At 36.6% G+C, this 8,430-nt stretch overlaps 1 pseudogene; it reads right to left on the bottom strand.

Moving 5' to 3' along the window:
• Positions 1-7,371: 7,371 nt before the first annotated feature.
• Positions 7,372-7,971, bottom strand: LOC149250363 (abscisic acid receptor PYL12 pseudogene; annotated as a pseudogene).
• Positions 7,972-8,430: the final 459 nt, after the last annotated feature.

Genomic DNA, 8,430 nt, shown 5'->3' with positions numbered 1-8,430 from the left:
ACACATAGCCATGGGATAGGTGAAGCAGATTGGGGTTCGAGTCAAAAACTTGTATTTCCTTGAGGTAGAAGATGCATGCACAACATTGAGGAGCAAGGTAGAGACTAGAGATAGGATGGTTGAGAGAGAGCATGTTAGATGTCTAAAATTGGAGCCTCAGAAGGAGCCTATTGAAGTTGTGGAGAATCCAAAAATGGAGAGCTAGAGAGGATGCAGAGTGGATACATCCACTAAAGAAAATGAGGGCTTCTAAGAGGGAAGTCGACTTCTTCCTCTAGATACATCTCTTTCTTGTAGGTCGACATCATGAGGGCTACTGACAAGGTCTTGGAGGATGACTTTACATAGACAAGTGTGACTCTTTACAATGTGTAACATGACAATGACTCTTTTATTATTTTATGACTAGATCACAAAATTCCTAAAGGCTCTCAATGGGAGTCTTGACTCAAAAATAAAATATCTTTCTCATGAAACCCACGATGGAAGCATTACAATAATTTTATTTTTCTTCTTTTCAGGTCTTTACATAAAAACACAAATATATTTCATTATGAAGACTAAACCTAATTACACTTTTTCAACAAGAAGTCCCAATGTGAGGTTGAATCCATCCAAGAGGGTAAGAAGAAAGTCTTGTCCAAAATAAAGGGCTTCAATTGTCATGAATTATGGCACTATGCTACAAAGTGTCCACACAAAAATTATAGCAAGACGGAGTCTACAGTAGCAACATCAATTGAAGCTTTGGCTTCACAGTTTGAGCTAGATTTCACCCTTATTGTATTCATGGCCAAAAATGTGATGGGGAGTGTGTGGTACTTGGATTCGGGTGCCTCATTCCACATGACATGCTGTAGATATTTTTCAGTGACCTGGAGGAGAAAGATCTCCATATGATTATTGATTTTGGGGACGACGGAAGATAAAACACGACCGAGATTGGTATTGTCACCTTTCAGAGGGAGTCAGTATCCCCTCTTTGACTCAATAATATCATGTTTGTTCCAGGCCTAGTGAAAAATATCACCTCAGTAGTAGTTTTGGAATACCTTGGTTATGATGTGATCTTGAGCAAAGGAAAGGCATTCCTCAGACACATAGCCACGGGATAGGTGAAGCAGATTGGGGTTCAAGTCAAAAACTTGTATTTCCTTGAGGTAGAAGATGCATGCACAACATTGAGGAGCAAGGTAGAGACTAGACATGATGGTTGAGAGAGAGCATGTTAGATCTCTAAAAATGGAGCCTCAGAAGGAGCCTCTTGAAGTTGCAGAGCATCCAAAAATGGAGAGCTAGAGAGGATGCAGACTGGAGACATCCACTAAAGAAAATACCTCCGGTAGGGGTGGAGTTTGATCCAAGTGGGAAGAGGGAGAACATTCGGCCATAACTCCAGGAGTGAGGTGGAATGATGTAGATCCTTAGTCCAAGAGTTGCATAAATTTGGGCAGGGTCCATTGAGGCATTCTCCTCATGGATCATTACCTCTCTAAAAGGGGGCCACAATATTCGGTAGTAGGATGATCAATTTCAGTCAGATACTAAGGAGTGCAGAGGAGTGTTGACAGTAGAGAAGGAGGCTGAGTAGCAGAGTTAGTAGTAGCACAAGTTTCCTAGTAGATAGTTGCAGACACAGTTGATTCAAATTTTTTTTTGTTATGTTTATTTTTATGCTTCTCAGTTGTTGGTGTTGCATTAGCAGCAACAACGATGTGAAGTGTTGCATGTATTACATTCCACAGGTGCAGGATAAGGGTGGTTGATAATCCCTTTCTTGGTGAGAGGGAGTGTTGAAAACGCAACAATAAAATCTCAGTTTGACTTTGGCTTAGTCAAACTAGAGAAAATTAAAATTTCCACATCAGCGGAAATCATGGATGTAGTTAATCGAGGTAACATGCCACTTGCCACTCAGTTAACTCAGTTAATTTGAGTTGGAGAGCTTGAGTTCAATTAAGCATGAGTGATTCTTAATTTGTAGCAATTTAATTAAGTTATATTAAGTTATGTGTAGTTAAACTAGTTCTCAGTGAGTAGAGAGATAGGTTATTCACTTGCAGGGTGTGCTAAGTTGAGAAAATTAATTGTAATACATCTATACTCATCATATTATTGCAAATATGTATTGGGATTTTTAGCAGATTACTTTCCCCGAGAAAATTATTGTGTGCATGTGTGTTATTTCTCATTGCATGTTTGTGATTGATGTTCTAAATTTTGAATTAATTTCCACAAAGTAGTAGAGTAGGTTTGTGTCTTGTGATTTTGATTAAAAATTGTTGAGCAGTTGCAAGTTTACATCATAATTTCTACATGAAACTAGACTACAAAGATTTGAAGAGGCTAAAATTAAGCCTTGAGTGCAATTTTGACCTCATAATGTTGCGAAGAAGGCCAAGATAATGATATGGAGCTGAGTAAGAGATTAGGGAAGTGTTATATCACATCCTTGAGGTTGAGTTCTATGATATAGGACTACATAGAGGGTCAATATAGCACTATAGAGGCTAAAAATGGTAAAATTTGAGGGAAAACATCAAATTTTGGCTAGGATTACAAAATTTAACTCTACATTAAGGGTTATTGATGTGCTACAACACTAGGAAGAGGATCAATGTTGTGCTACAAAAGGTTTAAAAGCACTTAAAACTTGCAAGGACGCTGAAATAAAGATTTTCGCTAAGGATTACCTCAATATGCTAAGAGTTGGAAGGTTCCTTTGTGCCACTAGATCGTTAAAAAAGCCTCATTCAAACTCATTAGTTTTCCTATGTTATCTTATGTCATTGTAGGGATGACCATAATACACAAATGTTGGATAGGTTTTTCCAAATGTCCTCCGAAATTATTTGAAACGGTTGGCCCCTAATTTCTATCTAGACCTAAGGCAATGAGAGGAATTGAAGAGGGTTGTGGTAGGGGCTACAAAAAAGCTTTACTATTTGAGCATGTCTAATACTTGGTAGATAGCTTGCAAAGTGTCCCAAGCATCCATTGTGGCACCAGGAATATAGTAAAATATTAACACATCCAAGATAGATTTTATAGCAAATGGAGACTTGTTATTATTCCTTTTAAGGTTATCTTTTGACTAATTTTAATGATTTATGATAATAAAAAATTAGAACTTTTGATGTGTAAAAGAGTTTCCACCATCTCCGAACAATCCAAAAAGGGTTGTTGTATAATTTTTCATCTATATTTGTGCTTTGTCACGGAAAGTTTGGTGGAACTTTCTTGCATGTCCCAATTTTGTGGTAATTCAATTAGAAGTTTATGGTAGAAGCCCTCCAGAGGCATTTTGAGCCATCAAACAACACTTATGGGGTCAAAGCTTTCTCGACATAGCTCTTAGCCCCTTAACAACATTCTACACACTCAGATTTTTTAAATAGTGTGGTATCAACTTTAGTAGAAATCTATATTCATGTGCTATGCCTCCAACAAGTTGACTAACTATTTGATCACCATGGTACGGAGTAGATGCCCTGTTAGCGCCCATCACTCACTCATGCAGAGTACTTGCATGTGGTCTTTCAAAAGGATTGTAGAAATTCCAAAGCCTAGCACTAATTTAGGGTTGAGAGATGCAAAATCACTAATTCCTATATATCTATCATGCTATGTTAATACTAGGCTCCTAGAACGAGAGGAGGTTCGATTATTTAGTATCACACTTGTTCCATGGTTGAACAAAGCTTCTAGGAGTTAGATTTGAGAGCATAACACAAGAAGATGCAGATTTTGTAGTAGGAAACTACGCCATAGTCTTAAACTTTATAGTGAGTGCCTCTTACTTTGTGTTTGCATTTTCATAAGTAAATAAAAGAGAGAAAAGCATATGCCTCACCTTCTCCCTAGCTTTCCTCATGGGATCACATGTTCTTTTGGTTGTTATTTCATTTTCATTGAGCATTGAGGTTACTAATGATAAATTTACAATGTAAGAGAATAAACTAAATAATAAAAAATTTCAAAATATTGTAAGGATTACTCTAATGAATGAAATAACTATAACACTTTAGAACACCCGAAAATTCTAAGATATTAATATATTAGATCTAAGACTTTTGTGATCCATAATGTAGAGATAAATATATGGGATTAAACACATTGTTAGGATTTGGTCGAGGTTTCAAACCAACTAATGTGGTTCATCCTCAGGACAAGGTGAGGATGAACCACATTAGTTGGTTCGAAATGTCCACAAAATACTAACAATATGATTAATCCCAAAAACTTATCTCAATATTAATATAGTCATTTTTTTAATAAAATGTAAAATCTATAAAAAAACACCCATATCTTTCTTAGTATAAATTATTTCTTTTATAAAACGTAAAACTCATAAGAAAAGTTTTGAGACTCATATTTTGCTGTTGCTGTAAATCTTAATATAATAGTAAACCAAAAAATTAGTAAAAAAATAAAAAAATAACAAGGAAACCGAAAAATCTAATATATTATAAATAAATAAAAACTTCTTTCTAAGATAACAAAAATAAAATTTGCATGCAAAGAGAACAGAAACTGATATATCATAACCTGTAAATTAAACGGCGGAACGAACATCATGCGAGCGAGGAAAGGGGAGAAAAAAACTAATATATTATAGGAATTGAGAATTTACAGAGAATTTAAGAAACTTGTACGAGGAAAGGGGAGAAAAACTAATATATTATAGGAATTGAGAATTTACAGAAACTTCGAGGGAGAAAGATTTAAAAGATATAGGATTATTACACAGTGATCCTGCAGGCTTTGATACCAAAAAGCAATGGGCTCTTATCAAAATCTGAACAGAGCAGAATTATTGCTCTAAATTTATGGAAATGGATACTTATAAGATCCCCTCATATAGAAATATTGGAGACATAAAATAAAATCTATAAGATAGACTCATTCTCTGAATGTGCAATGAAGAAGGTCACATGAAATTTTATCTACATGGAAGCAAAGGTATCAAAGGATGAAGGATACCTTCATAAGGTCCCATCAATAAGATCGAGGAAGGAAGATAACCATCACTGATCTATAATGCACTAACAGATAATCAAGGTAACAAATATCTATGAGTTACCTCATTCCACAACTTATGGTCTCTATGATAGATAGTGAAAGACAAGTTGATGAAAAAAATATTGAAGGTTAAAATAACTCAACCATGTACAGAAAGGGAAGGCAAGGTTGGTCGTCAAGTAAGACAGAATAAGTATTAATAGCTAAGCTTCAACGCCATAGAAATATTTTGGAAGCTCATATCAATGAAAGATGGAGGAAGATGAAGAAAAGGACCAATGATAGAGGGAGTAACAAATCTCTCCTTTGAGTAAGATAGTATCCCTTACAAAAGGGTATTATCATAAGCTCTTAAATCTTGTGTTATAATATATGAAAATGATAATAAGATGCATCATGGCATCATGGAAGCATCATAAACAAGAGCTCGTGACATCACCATGGGAATCATGAAGGAAAAGATCCATGACAAACAAACATGTAGGGTATATAGCTCTTGGGAACCTCAATGGACATTGAAGGAAGGAAAGGAGTAATATAAGGCTCATCATACAAAAGGGAAACATTTGCCAGTTGGGGATATACAAGATCCTCAAAATTCTCTAATGGAATCCTCATTGTAGGGTTCACTAATCTAGAGAGGAAGTAAGTGTTTCAACAAAAAATCCAACTTACGGAATCCATGAAATGATTATATGACATGAAGTAGATCAAGGGATTGAAGATATTTTCAATCAAGGAAGCTACTGCAAGAAACTTCGATGACCTGAAGGTAAAATAAGGTATGTATTCTTGTGTTTAATATTATAATGTCATGTCATACGGTTGCAGGTAACATGGATCATTCCTTCTATTTCATACTCGATGAACACCCGGGTGGGTATGTACCTTGAGAGACAATGATAAAGGTGCCTATACTCGCCAGCATTGTGCTCTAATCTTATGAGAGATAGTGCTGTTAGTCAAGGCCTTGCTATAAAAAATGTTGGTTACTATGATGCTATACAGATGGGTTACCAATCTAATTCTTCTTATGAGAAATTCTTTGGATTGAGAATGACCAAGTACCATTATAAGTACCTCCCTAGTTAAGAGGGAGTGTTGAAGAAAGTGTAACTAGGTTCGATATTTACAAATGTAATTTTGATTTTTGTACTTGTTAAGAAAAAGAAATATTATTTTTGTAAATTATAATAATGAGTTTCTTGCTCATTTCATAGTTCTAGGAAAGTCAAAGAATCAAATTCATGTTAAAGAGCTCTTCTTGAGCATGAATATGCGTCAACCTAGTGTCAAGTAGCCCTCCAAGACAACCACCATCCTCCAAAGAAGAATATTGTCAACAAAACAGTGTGAAAGACAGTCAAGTTGGCTTCAAAGCATATATAGAGACACGTCAGCTCAATAAAACGATGCAACGGTTCATGAAGTTCATGTCAACTTGCATACATGTACTAGCATCCATAAATACACAGTTGGAGTAATCATAAGAGGACATAACTTCGGATCACTCTGAAACTTTGATGGCACAGTAAGGTAGAGTATCTCAGTGATAAGCATAGTGACATTTTTGCATAAGATCTCTGAAATCTCGGGCAAGCACAGTGACACATAATCTTAGGTTTCTCCCGGATTTTTTGTGGGAAAAAGGACTTCAGATACCTCTGCTATCTTCGGTGATGATCATAGTGAAATATAACAATCTCATGACCATGGTCTCTTCTCGATTTTAGTGACCACTGTCTTGGAAGTTATGGCCGACCTCCGACTTACGGTGATAATCTCCAAAGGTTGTTTTAATTTGTGAAATGAAATGTCAAAGGAATGAAGAAGGGCCTACGCTTATTAAGAAGGGAAGCGTTGCGTGCAGACTTGGAGTTGTACGGAGAATCCTGGGCAATCGTGGCAGGCCACTGCGATTGAATTATAAATTGAAAATTTACAAAAACTTCTATGGAGAGAGATTTGAAAGCTATGAAATTAAAACTGCCATCGAATTATAAATTGAAAAATTGCAAAAACTTCTATGGAGATAGATTTTAAAGTTATAAAATTAAAACGCAACAGATTTGGATAAAAAGTAAAAAGAGATTTTTGTCATATCTTAATATATTTTTGAGATTAAGTTTAGAGGTTATTTTACAGTCCAGTGTAATGTGGAAAATATCTCCCGATTATTAAAGTTAAAATTTTGCTAATTTCAACTAAAATATCTTTGGCCATAACCATTATGTTTCAGAGAGTGCAGATTTCCGGTAACAAATAAAAAATAATGCAATTTGTTCTTTGCTATCATAATATAAAAACAATTATTTATTAATCTGTTGAGACGTATATAAAAACAATTATTTACAAGGACTGTTGAGACGTGGGCCGTGGGAATAACTTTGACAAGGACTGCAGGTTGCATCTGACGATGGTATCTATGAAGGTGCATGTATCTTCTCTAGAATTCCCCTCTGGAATATCTGTCACATAACATTCCACAACATTAGTCCAAACACTTCCCTCCTCCACGAACTCGTTCAATGTCGTCACGGATTGATAATTCCGAAGGCGGTGCTCTCCTCCCAACACCCTGAAACTGAGAATGTGCTTCTCCTCGTCCAGAATCTCGAGGCGCTCAATGCTGTTCTTCGCTGGAAGCCCCGATACGAGTTTGACTTCCCTGAAGCATCCCACCTTGACATCTCCCTTGACGGAGCAGCTGCTGACGAAGGGCTTGTACGTTTCAGGTTTATCGAACCTTCGAATAACCGACCACACTGCGCTCGCCGGTGCGTTGATTCTCTGAATATTTACGGACGAGCACTGCTTTTCTTCCTTTCCAACTTGGTGGTTGTAGTACTTGTTTATCAAACTGAGGGGCCTGCATATGTTTTGTTGGGGCAACCAAATTTTGATTTCAATCTCTGGACAGATTAAAATCTGCTGCCTCATCATTTCCATTCTCACAGTACAAATAATATCTCTGATTTGTATTCTCAAAGTTGCCGATTTATCTGTGGTTAGGCTGTAGAGAGAGACACACATATATACACGGTGATGAGGAATAATATATGGTTCCATGATGGTCGGCAACTTCAACCCGCCCTCCATTAATTTCGCATCTTCCTCTCCCCGTTTTTCACTCTTCACGGGTTGAGGAATGATATAAGTAGGCAGTTGCAGTTGCAGTTGAATTGGATACGCACACCCCCACTGCGCCCTCTCCACGAACAACTACTCAGATACTATTAATTGTTTGGAAAGGGATCATACATTACTCCTTTAATTTAGATTGCATGATCGTGGGCAACAAATCTCCAAAGTGGTTAACCGCATCCCGCACTACCCCTGACAAGGCCTCATTAATTTCGGGAATTGCATCCCGCACTACCCCTGACAAGGGCTCATTAATTTCGGAAT

This window comes from Pinus tabuliformis, chromosome 7 (assembly GCF_031772625.1).
Source record: "Pinus tabuliformis cultivar Carrire ecotype Pingquan chromosome 7, CPIR1, whole genome shotgun sequence".
NCBI lineage: Eukaryota > Viridiplantae > Streptophyta > Pinopsida > Pinales > Pinaceae > Pinus > Pinus tabuliformis.
This window is presented reverse-complemented; position numbering and strand designations above follow the sequence as displayed.